The sequence below is a fragment of the Thunnus albacares genome, chromosome 18, assembly GCF_914725855.1.
Source record: "Thunnus albacares chromosome 18, fThuAlb1.1, whole genome shotgun sequence".
In the NCBI taxonomy this organism is placed as follows: Eukaryota; Metazoa; Chordata; class Actinopteri; order Scombriformes; family Scombridae; genus Thunnus; species Thunnus albacares.
Genome location: NC_058123.1, coordinates 2,906,875 through 2,931,117, shown reverse-complemented (window position 1 = coordinate 2,931,117; position 24,243 = coordinate 2,906,875). Strand labels below are relative to the sequence as shown.

At 36.7% G+C, this 24,243-nt stretch overlaps 1 protein-coding gene across 1 annotated transcript in view; it reads right to left on the bottom strand.

Moving 5' to 3' along the window:
• LOC122968041 (oocyte zinc finger protein XlCOF6-like) overlaps positions 1 to 24,243 on the bottom strand; it is an 813,118-nt gene that overhangs the window by 501,151 nt on the left and 287,724 nt on the right. The window lies entirely within an intron of this gene.

Genomic DNA, 24,243 nt, shown 5'->3' with positions numbered 1-24,243 from the left:
TTTTCCTCATAAACATTAGTGACTCTCTTCTACAGTTTAGATCAACATGAAACTCTCCTGGTTGAATCATCAGTCCAAACAATTAACAACTATGTTGGAAAATATCTGGTTCTTTGAATTAAAAAAAAAAAAAAAAAGCCGAAGCTACAAGACTGTGTACATAAAAAAACTTTGTGGTAGACGTTAACCACAAAAAGGGCAAAAAAATAAAAAATTAACGTCCAATCACGGAGCTAAAAATTCTTTCACGTGTTCCGCTAACGGTGGGTGGAAAGAATTTTTGAGAAAATTGATTTTACAATCTGCAGCGTAAATAATTTCTAAGTCACTTTGAGTGAATTTAGTAACTGTGGGGCTGCGTTTTTTTTGTACAACTGTAATTACGAAACATTTGAATTTTTTACCGCTTTCATTCGTGCCTCTGACTGGCTTCTTCTCCATAGCAACAGCAGCCAAGAGTTATGGGTATCCAAAGTGACGGAAAAAACTTGATTTGTCAGAAACTATAATTGAAGTCTGGAAGCGAAATCATCAAAACTGGTGGTCATAACTTAAATATGTAAACTCTGTGATTGTTCGTATCTAGGAGAGTCCCGTGTTTCTATGTTAAGTAATACCAAAGATCAACTAACTAAAATTTTGAAATTGGAATACAGAAAGTATATTTGTATGTGTATCCTAATAACAGCGATCAATTTTTTCTACTCTCCAGGAAGTATTTCCATGTAAGGAAGAGGCCACCATGCATGCGTGAGGACGCCACTATGTATCACAAAGTCTTGAATTTGTACTAAACTTCTTTGAGAAATTTACAATGTCTGGGTCAGAGTTTGATCAAGTGAGCGTGAAAAAATGGCAATTGTTTGCTGTAATTTGTATTACTGTATTGTAAACAAAACTGCATCCTTGCACAAGCTCATTGTCCTCTTCCTGACACAGAACTACTCTCCGGAGACTGAAAACGTGATCACTGTTATTAGTCTTTGCAGCCATTTCTAAACAAACTAATGTGACTAACAAACAAACTCTTCTTGATAAATGTGGCTCATTGATGTGTTTTTAATAGTTTCTGGACAACAACGGAGATGGATACACACACAATACTTGTTAGTAGATCAGTTCATTGTTGGTTTGGCTCTAAATGCAAGATTTGTTCACAAGAAGAAAAATATTCTTTAAAAAGAAACATAATGACTGGATTTTATTTCTTGATGCTAAAGCAAATGTTGTGACAAAACCAGAGAAATGATCCTGCACTTCCTGGAACATTCTGGGGTCTGCAGGAAGAAATGTTTGATTGTTGGTTGTGGTTGTTGGTGTGTAAGCTTCCCCAAACCAAATAAAGAGCAGGACATAGCTGCTAACGTTAGCTTAAAACTCTGATATAGTAGCATACAGGACCAGCCCCACCACAGTGAGCGTTCCAGTCCTGAACAAGGCTTTTTTGAACGTCACCTGTAACCCCACAAACTAAAATAGTTATCTGATGATATGTCTTGGACTTGGAAGTAACACTAGGTTACTACTGTGGATAATGTGGTAGTTAGCCAGGAATGCTAACGTCACAAACACTGTTAAATCCATTCCTTACGTTTTTGCTCTTGTGTTTTTGGTTTTGAAAAGGCTAAAAAAAAAAAAAGATGACCCTCCAAACTCTTTGTATACGGAGTGTTTCTCTTACTGCAGCTCCTGTACACTACTTCAACATGTGGAGAAATTCAAACACCGACAAACGTGTCTTGTCAAGCGGAGGATTTAGCGAACGGTTGATTGTTAGCAGTGACTGACAACAAAATATGGAAGATGTAGATGAAAGGAAAAAAATACTGCCGATGTCATAAAGGGAGAACTTGACAGATGTTTGGAAATGGAAACAGCTTGCAGACATACATGTATTTCATATGTGACTTGCCAAGTGTAAATGATATCATTATGATAGTGAACACTGTTGATAAGCATCCCATAGTGAGCATTTCAAAAGTCTGGTGGAGATTATTGGTGCTTGATTTAAATACAATGGAAGTAAATGAGGCAATTGCTGCCTAACATTATTGTATTATATAACTCATGAACTATGAAGGTTTTCATTATAAACCACCAAACAAGTGATGCATTTGCTATGATGATCATTTAGAAACTTGAATGGGTTTTCTCCTGTTTTCCGTTAGCTGAGTTATAGATACACTGAAGTCTATGAGAGATGTAGTTATTATTGATGCCACTCAGCCTTATACTTTCTCTGAATGGGACAAAACTTTGTAGGAATGTTTCAAAATACTGAGGAATCAGCATGTTTTGTAGCAGATATCAAATCCAACACCAGGTTATGAATTATGAAGTCACAGGAAACACCTAACGAGAGTAATTGCAAAGATACATTCCCTGTTTTTGGGGTTTTTTTGTTAAAGCGCTCAGTGATGCCACCAAATCTCCTCAAATTAACAGGATGAAACAAGAATCCCTTAAAACACCATTAATTACTCCTCAAAGGTAAACTATGCAGGATTTTCCTAAAAAAAACAATGTATAGACTCAGACAGAAGTAATCCCTCTCATCACTTATGACCCACTAGAAGAGGAGAAGAGATTCTGCCGTCTGCCTGCATCTTCTTATTACTTTGCTGTGTTCAGAAGCTTCTGGGCATCAACCTTTGGGCAGTAGGTGTGTAGCCCTCAGCAAATAAAAGCGCCCAGGGTGTGAGGTCGTGACTCGTAGTGTAGCGCCTCTCCTCTGCTCCGCTCTGCTCTCTGTCTCTGTCATGAATGTATAAAGAGCTGCAGCAGAAAATTACATTTTATTTATCTGATTCAAGGCTTTGTTCTCGCTGGCGCCGCTCGCTCTCTTCATTTACTCTCTAGCTCGCTGCACTCTCTCTCTCTCTCTCTCTCTCTCTCACTCGCTCTGGTGTTGAGCCGGGGAGGAGGGGCCAACTTTGAATGTTGTGTTTACAAACACCAACCGACAAATCCTGCATTGTGAACCTTTAACTTACACCTGAAAACATACCAAACCCATTGTGTTTAGTAGGGTAGCCATTTTTTTTACCATAATTATCAGTTTAAGGTGTTACTAAGGGCCTCATAAAAGGAATAACCCCTTAAAATACACAAAATAACATTACAAAAATCATGAAAAAACATCACTGAATGTACACTTTAATGTAAAGAACAAAGCTTTTGTAAATTAAGGGGAGGGGTATTTCCCCCCCATGTTTAAGGGGGATTTACTTCATAAAACCCCCTTCATCTGTGCATATAATGGCCTAATGTATTACAATCCATTAATTATCCCCTTAAAATCCTATTAAAAAAAACTTAATATAATTATAAATGGATAAATTAATGGAATTTTAAGGTAAAAAAAAAAAGAAGGGATTTGGTTTCATAGATTTCCTCCCAGGTTTAAAAAAACAACAAAACGACAGTTATATCTTAAAATTCACTTTTATTTTATTTATGTTTCCATTACAAATGTCAATTTGAGCTTTTTCATTTTGAGCATTTATATCTGAGCTTTTCTGTCCTCCTTTTCCATTTTTTTATTTTCACTTTCAAAATTTGACATTTAACAATATCTAAACGTGATTTTAGTTTCCTTTCAACATTTAATTATGTCTGATTATCCTTCGTAGTGGAGCAGAATAATGATTCACTTGCTACATTTAATTTTCCATTTTTGCCTTTAATTTTATTTCTTTTTATTTATTCTCCCATAAACTGGAAGGAAAATCTGGATTACGCGTCATTAATCAGGGAGTGTATCTTTGAGTGATGTAACAGTGAGTTTTGGCTTTTCTTCTTCGCTGAATACTCTGTCAAGTTTGTTAGTTCATTGTGACCATGTCATTAAACCAAGTGTGAAAAATGTAGTGTGCAGTGTGTGTGTGGCTTCATCTGGAAATGCACAAATTTAAGTGTGGACTGAAAAACGGCGGCGGCTCATAACTTCACAAATTATAAACGGAAATCAACCAGATTTGATTTTTGAGATAAAGATTTAGCTATTTAAACAATAGAAGATGAACAATTTTAACAGATACAACGAAGTTATCAAAAGTCCAAGTGGAGACACCCAGAGTTACCCAAACGGCCTGAAAATATGAACTCTTCTGTAATCTTTTTTGTCTTAACCCTCCTGTTGCCCTCGGGTCAAAGTTGACCCGTTTTCAAATGTTTTTATATCAGAAATATGGATTTCTAATTGCCTGAAAATCACATGGATGGTTCCATACCGCACACTTTGCAAGTAAAAGTAATGATCAATACTTTCATTGAATTTTAGGTGTTTTTATTTAAAATTTATAGCATCTGTGGACAAAAGTTGCATGGTCGACGGGAAGACAACAGGAAGGTTGAATTATTAGTGGGGAATTTTCACACCACAATTACTGTAGTGAAAAATATCACAGTAAACAGTAATATTATGCTTTTTGTGATTTTCTGATATTGATATACTGTTATGATGTCAGATATCTGTGTTAAACAGGGTCAAAGTTCCAAAACTTAAGGTTAAAGTATACAGAAATGCTGATGCAAATCAAAAGTCAGGGCTTCAACCTGCTCTGAACGCTTCATTTGTGACATCGGCTCGTCGCACACGTTCATAAACAGTTTGTTTGTGTTGTTTACTCTCATATTTCAGATGTGATTCAGCTCCAACATGTACGGATGGATTTGAGAAGTTGACATTCAGAGTAAAGAAGGAGAAAAAGAAGTGAAATCCTGCTACTATAGTTTGTTTACGTACATACTTCCTGAAGCTGACCAATCAGAACAGAGTGGGCTCATCAGGAGGCGGGGCCTTAAAGAGACAGGAGGTAAAACGGCCTGTTTCAGACAGAGGCTGAACTGAGGGGCTGCATAAAGGACCAGTAGAAGATCAATAAGGAGTTTTTAACTGTAAATCATGCAAAGATATTCAAGTAAAGCCTCAGAATATAAATATACAACTGGAAATATGCAGGATATTTTCCCCTATTTTCCCAAACAGTGATTATACATAGACATAAAAAAAAACTCTAAAAAGAAGCAGATTTGTTGTTAAAAGTTTAGGGTAGTTGACTGGGAATTACTTTAAATACAGTATAGTAAGTATGTTTCTACCCACATCTGATTTTATTTGCCTTTTCAATTTGTGTATAAATAATGTTGAAAAAAAAAGAAAGAAGAAAAAGTCAGAATATCACAAAATAGTATTCCTCCTTGTCTGAGGTGTAACAGTGGTTGTGTGGATAAAAAGCAAATGTAAACAGACTGAGTGAATAAATGATGACGTCCATGAGTCATGTGACTTAAACGTCACTGAAGAGCTGAAAACATCAGATCTGTGTGATGAGCGATGATGAGACTGTAACCTTCCTCACATCAATAGATGAAACAAACAGAAATGTCATATTTCCGTCATGTTTTCCATCGTTCGTCAGCCGTTTATCTCAACAAACCAACTTCTTATATTCACATAACAGTTATGATGATGGAAATGAGCATTAATTCACATTTTCTTTTGCTGATTTTCTGAAAATTCTGTTAAAATTTGCATTACATTCGGATGTAAACCTGGCTAAAGTGACTTATTTGGAAAGATTGCTACCTACTGTGTAGATATCTATCCGTCTGAACCTTAGTACACTTAGTAGCTGCCAATAACAGCCATCAGAGACCACCAAATGTACCTTTTCACTACTGCTGAGGCCACACTACTTCGATTACGGGCTCTAATGGTTTCTAAAGTGAGGCTGAATGCCTGAAAAATATGGGAGAGCTCATTTCTACAGCTGTATGAGACTTGTGACAGAGGTCTCCTGAGGGCAACCACGGCAGATGGATGCCAGGCTCGACATAAGGCTGTGTCTGGTCGGGCTTTACAGGGTAATGATGGGATGAAAGAGCTTTCTTTCCAGGTAATAGATTTATAAATGAGCCATTTACAAGAAGAGTATTATCTGAGACACAGAGGAAAAAATAAATCCTCAAAGATGATGTAAAAGCCCAGTTAAACTTTATCCAACACAGGTGCTGCTTATCAACTGTTGCCACAAGTTCATTCTTGGCCTTAGAAACATACTCAAGACCACTTACTAGCTTTTTCCAGAGTTTTAACTGTGGCTCACAGTCTTCTTCAGGAGACAGAGATACTCCTGTATCTTTCTGACTTTTCATTTAGACTTTTACATATATACATACACAATTACATACAAGGTCAATGGAAAGACACGATTAGACACAAATTTGCTTGGAGAAGCACAGATGAAGGCGTCAATGGAAGTTCAAAATGTTTCAACCTGAGCGAGGAATTTGTCCAAGGGCTTTATTAAAGGCTACAAATTATGCTATTTGTTATTTTTTTCTGTTATTTATATCCTGTTGTTGGATGTTAAACATGGTCAAAGTTCCTAAAACTTAAGGTTAATGTATGTAGAAATGCTGCCTGCAAGTCAAAAGTCAGGGCGTCAACCTTCTCTGGACGTTTCTTTGCAAGGTTTTTTTCTACCTTGCTGACGAGCTGACGTGGGCTCATCGCACATGATCATAAACAGAAGTCTGTTCAATAGCCCTGGTTGCTAAGGTGGTTGCTAAGGTGTTTCCATATATTGTCCACTCTCATATTTCAGATGTGATTCAGCTCCAACATGTACGGATGGATTTGAGAAGTTGACATTTGGGGTAAAGAAGGAGAAAAAGAAGTGAAATCCTGCTACTATAGTTTGTTTACGTAGCCTCCGGAGCCGGAGGAAGCTTCCTGAAACTGACCAATCAGAACAGAGTGGGCTCATCAGGAGGCGGGGCCTTAAAGAGACAGGAGCTAAAACGGCCTGTTTCAGACAGAGGCTGAACTGAGGGGTTGCATAAAGGACCAGTAGAAGATAAATAAGGAGTTTTTAAACTATAAATCATGCAAAGATATTCCAGTAGAGCCCCAGAATATAAATATAGAGGCTGGAAATGTGCAGAATATTTCCCCTTTAAATGACTTCATAAATATACAGAGACTGGAGGGAAATGACAGAAAGAAAACTGAGGCTGAGCTGAACATAAACGCACACACGGTTGAATCGCACAAACAGCAGCAGTCAAATGATACGAGGCGAAAATTCACCTCACTTTGTGTTCATAAACATATTTGGTCTTGTTGAGTAATATGTGACAAATGCAGAACCCACATCTATGTTTTGACACTGAAACTGATTTCAAGATCGTCACCAAACATCACACTAGAAGAAATTAAATGAACTATTAAGACTTTTACATCTTATAGAAAGTATATATTGACTCTGCATGTCAGGAACATGTACAGACGTTCACGGTCCCTCAAAAGTATCCGAATCTCTTTGGGGACTTTTCCCTTCAGCCCGCAGCAGGTTGACATTTTTGGTTCAGAGTGAGATGTTTTGACAGATATTTGATGGATTGTCGTGACATTTGCTGAAGACATTCATGTTTGTACAGATGTTGATGTTGCACAGTTTGGCTGCGTCAGTCAGGTGTCTCCTGATTAAAGGAGACAGCAGCTCCAGAGTGTTTTACAGGTCTGCTGGATGTCACTTAATGAACTTAATTGAACTCCTTTATCAACATTCTTACTTAAATGCACATATTTAAGGGATTCTATGGAAGCCCCATCCTGCCGGGAAAGTTTAGATAAAACTAAAAATACAAGAAGTAGAAGAAAAAACAAACAAACCAAAGACTGAAACAGGGAGCTGGAGTGTGTGTAACCAAATCAGAGTCCTGTAAATTGTATTTTGTTGTTTTGTTGATATTATTTCTGTTGTTATTGTCATTCTTCTCTGACAGTTTTAGCAAAGGAGGGAAGATGCACAAAATAGGCGTAATAATAGGAACAAAAGTGATTTTGACGTGTGAACTTTTTAAGTACTTTTTGAAAACTGAGTTAAAATTATAGGATATGAAGATAAATTTGAGTAACCATGTCAAAAATCCTCAGTTATACTAAGATAAGTTATAAATAATTCTAATTCTTTGACTTGCTTTCTAGTAATTGTGACTTACCATGAGTATGTCTTTATTTCATTCATACATTCTCTTCTTTTAAAGACAGCAAAGTGGATGTAAATCTCTCATCTTTATCGCTTATTCCATTCTGCGGATGTGTATCAAAGCCAAGGCCATGATTCGCATTGTGAAAATATTCAAATTCCTACTTCTGTCCCCCCCTCCACTTTTACACTTAATTTGCTTTTTTAAAATATCTCTTAACCGTGTCCTCTTGTTGTCCAGCCAGCAAAATCCAGATGAAAGAAGATGTAATTTAAAATATGCTCATCATCTGAGTCAATTATTACCGTACGCTCACAGCAAGAAATTTAAGGAGAAACTGCAGATGCTGAAGTTCGTTGCCCTGCCCTACTTTAGTGCTGCTGTTTGTTGGGACTGTTTGCAGCCTAAAAAAAAAGGAAGCCTGCAGACAAGACTCAGGGCTAAAAAAAAAAAGGATTGGACCCGCTCTGCATGTTTTCGGAGTAAAAACATGTTTTTTATCTATATTTTTAATACCAGTTAATCATCATACAAGAAGGCAGTAAAGCTCTTTGTAGTAAAAATGCAAATACTATACTAACAGATATAGTCCAATATTACTAGCTATATTATCTATTATAAAGCATGAAGTCTTTTTCATGTAGTCATAAAGCATTAATATAAAAAGCACAGTAAATTATATAGTAATTTTCACATTTTATGTATATATACAGCATTACTGTATAAATTAAAACATATATTTACCTGTATTTGTATTTATATTTAATTTATTGTTTACAGTGAAATATTTTAGTTTGTCTTCTTCTCCTCTTGATAAACACTGCAGACAGCAGCACATCTTGCAGCTGATGATAGAATCAGCCGTCCTGCCTGCTGAGCGACTCGTCGAGGGCGGATGGGAGCCAGATTTGAAGTCTGCAGGTGACAAACAGAAGCAGAACGCCCCCCCCCCCCCACGCTCGCTGCAGGGGACGTGGCCGATGTAGACGGAATAAAGGATGGCGGTGTTGATTCAGCCCTCAGCTACGTGCTGATGTCAACAGAGGAGGCGACTGGGGAGAGAGAATATAAAACTATTTTCCAGACAGCTCACATCTCTGCACTCAGGCAAGCTGAAGGAGAAACAGGCTTCACAGGTGGATCTCACCTCCAGCCGGGACAGATGTTTGACAACAGCAGCAGCAGCTGAGGTTTCTTTATCGACTGATGACGAGATGTCAACAGAGGGCATGATGAGCTCTCTGCTCTCTGCTTGTTGAGGGGATCGGAGCCAATTATGGCCACGAAATGAGGCAGACTTACAATACTATTAAAGCTGCTCTAATCAATATTTTTATATTAGCAATGGATCAAGTGACAGTGTGAATACTGGACAGAAACATGACGTGATGATAATATTAATAAGGACAGGATCTGCAGATATTTTTCATTAAGTACTAATTTAAAGTTTCCCTTTTTGTCCGTTTGTAATTTCCACTCAAATTCCACTGCAAATTGAAAATGCAAATAAAGACAAGTGGATGGAAACGCACCTAATGTGGGAAAAGAAGTAGATTTGCTTTAAGAATTTCTAATCAGGTAATTAAACTTTCTTGTGGAAAAAACAAATTAGACACAAATTATTATTCAAAGCAGACTGAGATTAATTGTTGTTGTGTTGATTAGTTTCTCAAAGTGAAAAACGGCACAATGCATTAAATAAAGTCAGAGCTGATACTATCTCTGTTTTGTTTAATGATATTGTAATTGTGGAGCTGAAAGTGAAGGTGGCTCATGAGACGCTACAGGTTTTTAGACTTTTCTTGTTAATCCAGCTGTTTCAAATCACTCTGTGAGACTTTAACTCCATTACAATCTCATTTCATTCCATGATCAAGTCTGTTGGTGGTCTGTTGTCTCCCATTATATAGAGTACAACATTACCACCATCTAATTAGCTCTGTGTATATATATGTGTGTGTGTGTGTGTGTGCGTAACATATCATGAGTTATTGCGAGCATGTGCGCCTCACATCCTCTGCGACCACCATCAGCTCTGTATGCATGACAGAAATAATCCCACTCAACTCACTGACTTGTGAAGTGGCCTCAGGCAGTGCCGCTGATTGAATCCTGGCCTCCAGCTGCAAACCGGCTTCCTGTTCTGTCATCACACAGACTGAATTACCTGTCAGTCTAATGAACTCTGCTGTAACACCGCAGCGTCTCTGCTGTGATTGCAGGTTTGTGCAGCCTGAATGGATGGTCATGAATATGCAAGTTATTTCATTATAATGAGACATTTGAACCAGACTGTTTGTTGCATAGAAGAGCTTTTAACTCATCACATAACTAAAGCTGTATTCAGATCAAATCAGGCGATGCGGCACACTGCCGCAGGGTCAGGCAGGGGTGTGTGGTGTGGGGGTGTGAGTGTGTTTATTTCTGAAACAATCAGAAAATGTTTTATTGTTCTGATTCACTGCTTTCTCGCTACCAGCACTTTGTCTCTCCACTCATTCTTCAGCTCACTTGACCACATCTGCTCTTTCTCTCTCTCTCTCTTTTTCTGGTCTTTTTTAAAATGAGTCGGGAAGCTGACAGCAAAGTCTAACTTTATTTGCTTACTTACTTTACTTATAACGTTATCAAACTAAGAGAAATGTCCTCCCCTCGTCCTAGTAATGTCTTTGTTCTCCCTCATGGCAGAGTTTACAGCTCTGATCAGTCTGATCTCCGGCTGTGACTGATCACCGCAGCCTTCAGCCGCAGTGACATGGGGTTGCGTTTCTCCAAAAGTTGACGCTGGCTCAACTTTCTGGCCGCAGTCCAGTGCGGCGCTATCACGGCCAAAATGCCCGCAGCTGAAATGCACTACTCCCGTTCATTTGAATGGGGGAAGTGCGAAAAAACCCATGAAAACTACCCCTGAATTTTCCCCTTAATTAGAAAATTGAGGCATTTCAAGGTATGTGTAGGTAGGTGTTTTTCATGGGTTTACTTTAAGGGGTTTTTACACAGAACTACTCTACACTAAAAACGTGATGCTGTTATTCGTCTTTGGAGCCGTTTCTAAACAGACTCACTTGACCAAACTCTTCATAATGAAGGAACATGTCACCCAGTGCAGCGATGTGGCTCACTGACATGTTTTTAATAGTTTCTGGACAACAACAGAGGAAGAAGATATATCAGGCTTTGATACACACACGATACTTGTTAGTAGATCAGTTCATTGTTGGTTTGGATCCAAACATGAGATTTGATGACAAGAAGAAAAATATCCTTTAAAGGAAATATTTTGGACAGAACTGACGGCTGAGTGAGGAGTGATGTAACTAATTACTTTTGCTGTCAAGTAATTAGTGCAATATGCAATATTGTAATATGTGTCTACATTTTCAAATAACTTGCCCAACACTGTAATAACATTGTCAGACAAAATCATCAAAAATACAGGTTAATGACAGCAGCTGTCAGATATGATATGTGATATTTAAAATTAATGATCACATTATTCTATTTATTAGAAATTTGGCTGCTGAAGAACAGACGCTCTATTTCTGAAACATTTCTTGTGAACAATTAAGCCGTGATGTAATAAATAATAAATCAGACTTCTATTATGAAATAACTCCTGAGATATAGTCTTAGTGTTTTTAGACAAAACACAGATGACATTTAAACATCAATTTCACAGATTTTAACAAGTTTGGCTTGTTTTGTAACGGTGAAGCCTCTAAAGCAGTCGATGAGACAATAATGACGCAATAAGTGATGAACTTGAACTCGCCGTGAGATAAAAACGTGCTGCGTGACTTCAAACAGCAGCTGGCAGGCATCTCTCCTCTGCACGTGTACATGACTGCGAGGACAAAATGCATTCAGATCAAAGCCTCAGTCTGATTTCCCACGGGGGATGGAGGGGTGGAGGGGTGGAGGGGGGGGGGTCCAAATATGTCCTGTCCAGTTGTGACCCAGCTCATATCCTCCGCCCTTATCCCTCTAAACCTCAATTATAGATAGGAGCTCGCTGTGCTGGCAGAGTCTTCAGCAGCAGCAGACTGCCTACATCATGACACTGTTTCTGTGTGACTGCTCTTATGAGGACAGCTGCTTTGACTGATGATTTGTCTTATTTTAAGCTGCAGTTTGTGTCTCGAAGATGCTGCAGAAATCCCTGAGATTCAACATGACAAGTACACGGAGATAAGATAAGATTCTTGCCACCAGCTCTTCAAGCCCCCTAACAACAAGACTGCTGCGGGGGGCGGGGGGGGTGGGGGGTAGGGGGGTGTTTAAAGCACAATGCAGCAGCAGACAATTTGACACTGTATACAACTATGCAGGGAGGGATTCAGCTCGCCTGGAAAACACACAGCAGCTCTGAACTACAGAGGGATTTGCTGGGCTTTCGCACGGGTGACTCACTTTGCATACATTAGCATTAGTTTGATATATAGAAAGAATAAACATGGAGACGAACATGTGAAGGTGGAACTCAAGGATTTCATTTCAGAGGAGTCGAATCAAACAGAAAGTGGGTTGAAAAGTGGTTCCGCCTGTGAGGAGAAGGTGCAAAGAGAGATGATGGATTTTTCATCTTTTTCTGTCTTCGCTTGTGGCCGAATGGCGAAAAAAAAAAAAGAACAGTAGCACCACCGTTTCCCCTCGTCCCTGGTTTCCTTGGTTACCTCTGATGGCACGCACACACACACACACACACACACACACACACACAGAGAAATATGTTTATTTAATGAATGAAATCAAACTGAAATTTAAATTGTCCTCACTTTTTGTGTGGGTCATAGTGCAGCAGTACTGAGGATAAAACAGTTTTGGGCTGTGGAAACAAGGTCTGTTTGCTCAGCTGTTCTTGTTAGGACATTGCATCGACTTCCATTCATTGTGGACAGCCTAACCCTAACCCTAACCCCTAATCCTTAACCCCTAACCCCTAACCCTAACCCTAACCCTTCCCCTTAACCCCTAACCCTAACCCACACCTTCACACCTCCTTAACCAGGACCTCAGAATGACGTTTTGCCTCATTAGGACCTGGCTTTGGTCCCCATGAGGACTACTGGTCCCAACAAGATCGGTGTTTATACTGGAAAAGGTCCTAATAAGGCAACAAAAACATGCAATCGCACATACACACACACACACACACACACACACACACACACACACAATAATACATGACATTAATTACATCAAGGGACTACAGATGTAAATTAGCATTCTTGCTAACTCCAGCATGTTTACATCTCATGTTTTATACTGATGTTCATTAATGTGCTCTGTCTCTATCAAATAAACAAACAAACAATAAATAAATAAATAAATAAGATATTTACAGTAATATTCCTGCCACACAAAAACCAGTTGGTACTGTGCATTCAGGCAGGTAAAAATCTCCTGACACCAAACCCAGTTTCATGCTAAGATACTAATCTGCTTCACTTTCTTCTAGATCCATTGAGCTAAATAGACAATTTACAATCAAAGAGATGAATCTGTATGTAACACTCATCCCTATATTTCCAGAGCTTTTCTGTCTCCAGACGCCATCTTTGACAGACATCTGTCAGTTCTGGCTAGCTAACGTACGACACATATTCCAGTGAGAAACAGCAGCTGGTAGCAGTGATGACGCTAACACAGGCTACACATAGTTAGCTTTAAAAGTAGTGAGAAATGAACTGCGAGTGTCCCAAACAGCACAGATTAAAAACACTGAAGCTCCCCTCATAACATTAGAGTAACGTTAGCATGAAAACAAAGTAACGTTTGTACGAAAACAATAACAGGGAATGACATGCAACAAAGGTCCGCTGCCATATTCGAACCGTGGACATTACTGTGTGGAGCTGAACATTTGGTCCAGCTGTTAGTGAAACAGTCTCCAGGACTACAATGTGTATAAATGTAAGTCCATTTATACTATGGTCTGGTGAATACTCTTCTGATTGGCTGGCAGGTGTGTGTAAAAAATGTTTATTGCACACGTAGTTCAGCTTGAGTCTAATCACCGCTCTAAATTAATCTGCTACCCAACCTGTAACCATAGCAACATTAAAGAGTACAGCTGTCAAAGGTTACTCATTATCAAGTGTTGAAGAATGGGACGCAGCAGAGGGAAAAGAAAGAAACCAAGTGGCTCAAGGAACTGACACTTTAAGAGCTTAAAATGACAGAGGAAGAGAAGGAGATTCATATTAAAAAGGCAACAAATATGGATAGTTAATATACTCAGGAACTTTCTTTACCAAAAACAAAAGAACACTGTTTTGGAGACAAACTCTGCAGTTATGCTTAATGACACTTTACATGAATTTTAAGCCTTGGTTCAGGCTGGTGGCAAGTTGTCATGACAACAGTAAGTTCCTGCTTTATAACCTTTCAATTTTGAGTGCAAAACTTTGCGAATGCTTTTCTTTTATATTGTTGGCAAATGACCACGGTATGAGCGGGATAATAAACTAGTAGGTGTGCATTAAACAGTTTTAAGGCACTTTGTGTCAGGTGGTTTTTCGTCTCCACGTCATGCCTTAAAACCGTTAAGCGCACACCTACTTGTGATTATCCCTTATGTGTAGATTTTCCAATTCTGGTAGGAACAGTCTCACTGCAGAAAAAGTTTTCCTCTTCACTCAGCAGAAGAGGAGCAGTGACTGCAGGAACACCAGCAGTTTCTCTGTTAACGTTACCGTCTTTCCTGACGGTCCTGTTGCCTTTCTGCCTCCAATCTTCATTTTTTCCTCTTTCAGTTGTTTTATCTCCTTTGTGTACTCAAATAAATATGCTTGGCCATCGAAGTGAAATGACTCACAATTGTCCTCATAATAGTCCACGGGTTAATCTGTCATTGCACTCGTGGGTGGTTCAAGTAGCTGGTATGCTGCCCCAGGTGTAGTTCCCTTAGCCATAATAGCTGCTACAGATGGTTAGTACCTGTGTTTACTTTCGTTCAGACTCAGAAACAAATGTTTGAAACAATCATGTCTATTTCAAAAGCAGTTGCCCCGGTAACCGTCAGTATACGTGAGGCCTCGTTTGCCTGAATCACAATCTGAATTTCCAGAATCTCAATAAAGGAGCTGCAGAGAGCAAAGTTAGCATGACACATAAAGTCAAAACTGCCACATTTATGGGAAACGCCAGGTTCAAATAAACCAGAATTTTCCCTCAACATAAAAAAACAAAGTAACGTTGACATGAAAACAAAGTAACGTTAGCATAAAAACCATAAAGTAACATTAGCATTAAAAAAAACAATGACGTAACATTGGCATGAAAACAAAGTAACGTTAGCATAAAAACCATAAAGTAACATTAGCATTAAAAAACAATGAAGTAACATTAGTATGTAGTCCTGTACTGTATATCTGGTTCAGTGCGATAACGTCGGTCTGGGAACATGAAGTCTGACTGTGTGATAACATTAACAATGCTGTGAAATCTACAGTATTTGCACTAACATTAAGCATCAATTAGTGCACACTATATAACAAACACTCGGTTAAACTTATTTGTGTTGCGTTATCACCGTATTTGTTTGAACTCACACACACCAGGATGTCCATACAAGAGCCACCACGTCACTATGAGGTCGCCCAGTGCTGTCGGCTGAAATGTGACCCCGACTACACACTGCTTTTTATAAGACGTCAAAAGCCAAAAAGGTTGGAAACCACTGGTTTCATCTTTAACAATGTGTTGTATTTTAAAAGCTTGTTATATTATCCATTGTGTCAAATCTTCATCTGAAAAGTAACTAAAGCTGTTAAATAAATGTAGTGGAGTAGAAAGTACAATATTTCCCTCTGAAATGTAGTGGAGTGGAAGTATAAAGTAGCATCACATGGAAATACTCAAGTAAAGTACAAGTAAATGTACTTAATTACTTTCCACCACTGCGTTACAGGTGTGTTTACTTTCAGTTTGACCTCCAATTAAAGTGCTTTAGATCATCTGGCTTCTCGTCTCGTTTGACTTCTCAACAGCAGCTTTGATGAGCACAAAGGCAACTTCATAAATAAGTCCCAAGTTGTAATAAACCCCAAATGATCCTTTAAGCTTTTTATGTTATGTAAAGCAGCTTGAACTCCTCACACTGATGTATTCACTTTTCCTGCTGGATGAAAATGAATTTGTTGCAGCTGATGTTTTAAATAAAAGAGTTTAAATTCTGCTCTCATGTTGTTTTGGGGGGTTGATTTACTCTCAAAATGCTCTTGTCCTTGACTTTTTTCACTCCTGCTGGAGATTAAAAGTTCCTTGGAGACTGTTAGCTCAGCAAAAGGAAAACCTTGGTCTACATGTCAGGAGAGCTCATTTATCTGAGGACAGGGGAGGACGCTGCCGCCGCCGCCGATGCTGCTGCTGCTGCCTTGAAACACGCTCGCTTTCCTACGGTGCAGCAGGATTTCAAGGGTACAAACTCAAGAGGGAAGATGAGACAGCATCGGTGATGAACGTCATTGTGCCAAAACCACGTCTCCTGCATCATGTCAGCAGGCTGTTTAATAACTTTGTTTCTTCAATATTTTACAGACAGAGAGCAGAAAATGACAGATCGAGCTTCCTGCTCTCAGATCTTCACTTCACTCGTCCTCCTCCTCCTCGTGTTTGTTGCCTCCCAGTTATCGTTGCGCAGTCCTCGGGGACGCCGATATTTATCCGATAACTAACCCATAATTCATGGGGTTATTTTGCATAAAAGAGAATCAAATATATAGCCTACAAACTCATGCATAATGCAAGTTTGTGTATATGTTGATATTTTTCTCAGTGTGTTTTTATTCACTATTCACTATATTGTGTCTTACTGTGTGTATGCTGTGTTTAATGCACATTGTGCATATTGTGTTATGACAGTAAAATAGAAATTGAATTGATGGGATAAAACTTGTTTTATTTTGCCAAAAAAAAAAAACAAACCCAAATTATTGTAATTTTGGCTCATCGGCTCATTAGACTGATGATTAATTTAATGTTTTTCAGACAAACTTTACAAACACTGCTGATAAACAAGATAATAAAGATGAAAAAGTGCAGGTTTTAAAGTGTGATGACCTGTATTCATCATGTCGCATTACAGCAATGAATCATCTAATAATAAAAATAACAAATTACCACAACAAGTAATGATCGTGTGCGTCATCGAATAATGAATATTCACAGCACATAAATGTATAATCCAACCATCAGATAATAAAAATCCATATTTAATCATGAAAACCAAACATCAGTTAACAAATACTCACTTCAATCAATGAAAAGCCAATTATAAATAAAAAAAATACATCTCTATGGTCTGTGTCAGCTTTAGTTATGGAAATGTATTATTTGATGTTTGGATTTTACTTTTATTCTCATGAATATTCATTATTTCATTATTTAATTTGTTATTTAAAGAGTTGATAATCAACTAGAGATTTCTGCCTCCGCCAACAGTGAAGTTGCAGTTTACATCCATGTCTGTCCAGATTTATATAATAATATTTGTAGAGAAAACTTTGAAGGAATTTAATAAAATAATCACCGTATTTTCAAGTGTCACCAATTCATTATCCGACCAAATGTGAAACATGTTCACAGTCTCCCTTCAGTTCCTGAGTTATGGTGTTGAATAACGGCCAGTAAAGTGTTTTTGCAGAATATAATGATGTCACAGGGAAAGTTGACCTTTGACCTTTTGGATATAAAATCTCATCACTTCATCATTTTATCCTGTTAGACATTTGTATGAAACTTAGCGTCTGTATATAACTTGAGTTATGGCCAAAAACGTGTTTTTGTGAAGTCACAGTGACCTTTGACCTTTGACCACCAAATTCTAATCAGTTCATCCTTGAGTCCAAGTGGACGTTTGTGCCAAATTTGGAGTAATTCCCTCGTGGCGTTCCTGAGAGAACGGGACGGTCACAGCGTGGAGTAATTTCTAAATTAAATTTAAATTTAAATTTCTTATAATAGCAAGGGTGAGATGTTTTTAAAAAATAATAATTTTATTAATTTTTTATTTTAAACGTCAAAAATGCAGACGCATAGCAACATTTACCAAACTTAGCAACATTATTAAAAGTTGTAAGTCCATCTTCTAACAGCCAATCCACATAGGAAGTGTTTTCAGAGGCTTTTTTGACAGATATATTTGATATATTTTATCAAATCTATCTATACATTGACTCTGAGAGACGTGTCAGCTCAGGACAGACGTTTTTTTACCCTCCAGGTCTATAGTTTTCTCTTCTGTTGCGTTTAGTGAAGCGTAATCTGCACAGACAGCTGTTTAAATTACATAATCTGTCCCGCTGTTTATATGTTCTGAACTTATTAACAGTATCTATTAGGAGTGTGTCCGAATACAAATACGTTATTCGGCAAAGTACAAACAGTGTTGTTTCTTACAAATATTTATTTCATACAAATATTTTAAATATTATTTGTTTTCGGGAAGAAAAAAAAAGAAAAGTGAAATACCAGCATACAGGTCGGTTTCGTCGCTATCTCAGTGTCTCTCCTCTGCTCCGCTGTGACGTCTATCAGCAGGTCTCAACGAGGGGAGTCACATCCACCTGCTACATGACGCACATTTCCTAATTTGGACATCACTCTCGGAGCTACTGATACTTTAATTTTCTAAAATTAAAAGCGTAATAAAGACAAAATCAGTATTTTTAGGCCTCTTTCCACTTTTATTCGAATACAGATACAAATAATTTTGCTACCTCAACAAATACAAATACAAATACTGGGCTCTCTGCACATCCCTACTATCTATATTGATTGATCAGGCTCCCAGTCTGCTGTGGAGATACATATGACTATGTGAGACTAACTACAGGCAGATTCTCCTCAGTCGCTGATAAATATATCATTGAATCAATAAATACAAACACTGTCTGTTTCATCCGACATGAAAACTGTTTATGTTCAGTAAGTTTCTGCTGACAGACAGAGATGCTGAACGCAGGTTGGAGTCGATGTGGATTAAACGTTTCCATCGTCTCACATTTTATGTGGATTAACGTGAAATTTGATTCACACTTTCATGTTCCCCAGAGGATCAATCCTACTGACTTTTCCTGTAGCGCCACCACGAGGTCGACTTTTTAACTCTTTATTGAAATATCTCAACAACTATTGGATGGATCGCTGTGATGTGTGGTTGAGACATTCATGTTCCCCTCAGGATGAACTTTAATAACATTTAATTTTGTCCAATACTTTGATTTATGACCAGATTCCTGCAAAACCAACGACTTTCCCATCAGCCTCAGATGTACTTTGTTTTTAGTGCAAATTAGCAAACGTTAGCATGTAGGGCGGCAACTAATGATTATTTTTATCATCTATTAATATGTTGATTATTTTCTTGACTAATTAATTATTTTTTGGTCTATAAAATGTCAATGCCAAACTTGTACATTTTCTTCTTAAAAAACGACTCCAAACAATTAATCGATTATCAAAATAGCTGATGATTAATTTAATAGTCGGAAGCTAATCGGCTAACTATTAGCCTGCTAACACATTTCTTGATTTAAACTATATATAAAACGTGTTTAAATATGTATCCTGAATACATCCACAGGTCCAGTACATAAACACGAAGGTGCTGCTGTTCCAGATGTTGCGTTCATAATATATATATAAATTATGGGATGGAGATGTAGAAATGACAACTTGGAGGCTCAGAGGATTAATGTAGATCTGGTTCCTCTTACAGTCAATCTGAGTCTGGATTAATTTTGTAATCTCACCTCTCAAACTCCATTTATACTGGTGTTGCTTCCAGTATGACCAGTAAATACAATAAACTGTACACCATTAGCAGCAAAAAATAATACGATAAACATAATCTGTACAGCCGTGTCGTCAGTTATCATCGTTTTTATTGTATAAAACAGTGGTTCTCAAAGAGTGGTCCGGGGACCCTCAGGGGTCTTTGAGGGTGTTCCAGGAGGTCCCAGCAAAAAGGGGAATCATTTATTTTGACTATAATTCCATCTGTAAGTAACATAATGAGAGAATGTGTGACTATATTCATCATGGGTTTCATACACTTTCTGTAATAAAACATCTAAAAGCAGAAACCTGATCAGTTGAGGGTCTTCGGTCTCATTTGAGTCGGTTTGATGTGAAAAGTTTTGAGAAGCTCTGATATAAAAACTTGTTTTCTCTCTCGGATCCTCGTAACATCACAACAGGTTCAAGGCCGAGAATGAAACAGAAAACTTGCGTGAAGGTTGAAGAGAAAACATGAAAACACGTAGAGAGTATAAATATCTTTTTCTTTTCATTATTGATGTCATGACTGCAGCTCGTGTGCTCACGTTTCTGTTTACATATTAATACGTTTTATAGTATTTTTTTTCTGCTTGTGGTTTAGTATGAACTTTATGAAGACTTCAGATTATAGATTTTTCTTGTTTGTTTGTTTTTAGGTAGTTTTTTGTTGTTGTTTTTGTTGTATGTAATGACGTATTGTAATGATATTTTGTTGAGACGTTCATGTTCCTCAGAGGATGAATCCTGCTGACTGTGTTGATCCTCTGTCAACATGACTTTTATGGTTTTGAGTGAAATATCTTCTACCTGTTAGAAAATATAAGATTGAAAGCCTTAAAATTCAACATTCATAGTCCTCAGAGGATGAACTGTAATACATTTAGTGATCCTTTAACTTCTCATGTAGCGCCACCATCAGATCAAAAATGTTATTTGTTCAGTACTTTATAAAAACCAAAGTCAATCTCGTCTCTTGTGTGGCTGCACTGGGCTCTGATTTGTTGAGGATGAAAGTTCAATCTTGATGTTGGAAAGAAAAATCTTTTTCCAGCTTTCATGATTGACAACAGAGCAAACTCCATCAAACTTTTTTATTGTTTACACTTCACCGAGCTTTACTTCACTACTACAATTTTCCAGTGTGTCTTCAAACAACAGTCAGGATCCCAAATGAACATTGACATGTTTTTCTTGCTGTAATGATTTCTCCCGTTCATACTGAACATCATTCATAATGCACTGACAGTGTAATCCACAGTCCTCCCTCTGTGCAAAAAAATGTCTTTAAAAGTTTATCTGAAGCTAATATGAAGCTTCAGCGTCCAAATGAGTCAAATCAAGTAGATATCTTTCAACGTTACAGTCTTTTTAGTGCCAAAGTTCCTCTTTTTGTTACTATACTTCCACCTGCAGCTCAACAGGGAAACACTGTCCGAGGAAACACAAAGAGGGAATTTGATGCTAAAAAGACTGTAAATGTGTCAGATATCCACTTGATATGACTAACTCAGACTGCTGAAGCTGAATATAAGCTTCACACAGACTTTTAAATAACTGTGTGGATTTTGGCCTCCATCACTTCCATTGAAAGCACATTTGAAGGATCTTTTAATATCCAGTATGAACAGGAGGAATGATTACAGCGAGGAAAACCTCTTTCACTGCTCATATGGACACCTGACTGCTGGTTTAAGTTATTGTAGTTTGAGGTAAATGATTATTTTCACTGATTGATCTGCTGATTAGTCCCTCGATTTGTAATTTGCTCTAATAATTGTAAAGTATTGGGAACTCTCCGTCTCTTGAGGACTTGTTTTAACATTGAATTGACTGACAGAATCGTAGCCGATTGACTTTCTGTTGATCAACTCATCTATTGATCATGTAATCCTCTCAACTCTAGTTGTAAATCCAGTCTGTCGGGCCTGTGTGAGTGTGATTTATTACAGAGAGATTATGAGATATCACGGTTGTTTTTTTTTTGTTCTGCTTTTCTTTTTTTCTTTTTCACGTTTGTTTATTCATATTTGCAGTCTTAATATTTAAATCTGGATTAGATATAAAGTCATTTTTGTTTTGTCTGAAACTGTTCTGTGTGGGAAGAAGATCACTTCAAAGACGGGAGGAAAATTATTTGCTTCTGTGGAATAAACTCTCTAAATATATTTCACAAACAAATGAGGCTTTACTTGTGTTTGTGTCTTTTCTGTTGTTGCAGTGAGTAGAAGCAGAATTAAGTGACTGTTTGTTGTTGATGGTGTTTGACTGACACCTGGTGGTCACAGCTGGAATCACCTGGAAGACGACCTTCATCTTCTGGTTGTCTTTACCTGAAGCAACACTGACCCCCTCAGACAAACATTTACCCTTTTTGACCCTCCGTGAACCCAGTTTAATGTAGAAATATGCATCATGAAAGCACATTGTTATCTCAGTTAATCAGAGGATGATCTTCTGTTTTTCTTATTGTCATTAAATCCCATTAAAATCCACAACCAACAATGAACTGATCCACTAACAAGCACTGTGAGTGTATCAAAGTCTGATGTATCTTATTCCTCTGTGCTGTCGAGCTTTTTTGTGTTTAATTTTCTGCACATTTATTTAAAAAGAAAAATGTAAATCTGTTATTTACAGTATGTATTTACAATATGTTTTTGCATTGTGGATTATTGTGTGTAGAATTAATTTGCCAAAATGAAATGTAACCAACTTTAAGTCAGAAAAGTATTCCAGTGCACACCAGGATATTAGGATTGACACTATTTCATTAACGGATTACATTTTGTTTATTATTATTAGTGCGATGAGAACAGCTGCTCAATTTAAAACTCATCAAATGATCATGTGACATAAGTCACATGGCTGCAAATTCTGCCCACTTTGAGGGAACAAAATACAAAAACATGACAATAACTTGACAAAATAAGTGCAGACAAATACTGCGACATCTTCACTCAACTTCACTTCTCATATAATAGTTTTAAATTGAACTCTTAACACCCTGATGAAGAGCTGAAACTCGTTGGTACGTTCATGTATTAATTAAGGATTTTTAACTCATAATCAGAGCGACTCGGATGTTTTTAAACTGACCTTCAACACCTTTGACTTCCATTAAAAGTAAACTGACAGTCATTGCTTTTATTATCCTCATCTGACTGCTTGGTTTTTCCAGGTGTTGGTATATAAATAAATAATTATGAAATCAATAATCACATGAATCAATTGTGTAAAATATACAAATGAAACAACAATTTATGGTACAATTTAAATTAACTTAACTCATTATTATGAAACATTGTCATTATTCTTATTTTCATGATAACTGAATTTTATAGAACCTCATTTTTATTTAATAAATTTTTTAAAATTGAATAAATTTGCAAAAAGACTAAAACACTTGTTTTACATTTTTGCAAATTTATTAAAATTACATGTTTGTTTTGTCATTATGGATTATTGCGTGTAGAATTATTTTCCAAAAAAAATAAATAAATAAAAAAAATCCAGTTTAAATAAAATCTTTAACACAAAGTGTGTAAAAAGTGATCATTTTTTAAATTTTTAATAAAATTGCAAAAAAATTCTAAAACATGTTTTCCCTTTATGTTTTTGTAAATGTATTTAAAGTCAAATAACAAAATCTGTTATCTATAGTTTGTGTTTAAATGTGTTTTGTTGTGGATTATTGTAGAATTTATTGCCAAAAAAGTAAATTTAATCCCTTTAAATCTAAAATATAAAGTTGTCTAAATACTTACTAGTAATACTGGTCTTCAAAACACACACATACAATTAACAAAAACCATAATATATGAATAAATATAATTAATTCTGTTGTGTTTTTGTGTATATGGACCCCCAAAATGTTCAATATTAAATAATGAATAAATAATACATGAATAAATTGTGTAAAAACAGTTTGAAGAATTAAACTGGAGTCATTATCATGAATTATTTCATAATAACATTTAAAATAATCATAATCCATTTAAAATTAAATCTATAACACAAAGTGGTCTGAATACTTTCTGTAGTCTGTAAAACACACACATAAAATAAACAAAAACCATAATATATGACTAAATATAAATTATTCTGTTGTGTTTTTGTGTGTAATTACATTAATAAATTGTGTAAAAACAGTTTAAAGAATTAAAATGGACTCATTATTATGAATTATTTCATCACTTATTTTCATAACTTTTTTTTAGTGTTTACAAAATGTGTTTTTGTTTTGTCATTATGAATCATTGTGTAAAATTAATTGCTGAAAAACTAAATTTAATCTATTTAAAATTAAATTATAATTATATATAAAGTGTGTAAAAAGTGGTCATTTTTTTTTAATAAAATTGCAAAAAAAATTCTAAAACACGTTTTCCCTTTATGTTTTTGTAAATGTATTTAAAGTCAAATAACAAAATCTGTTATCTATAGTTTGTGTTTAAATGTGTT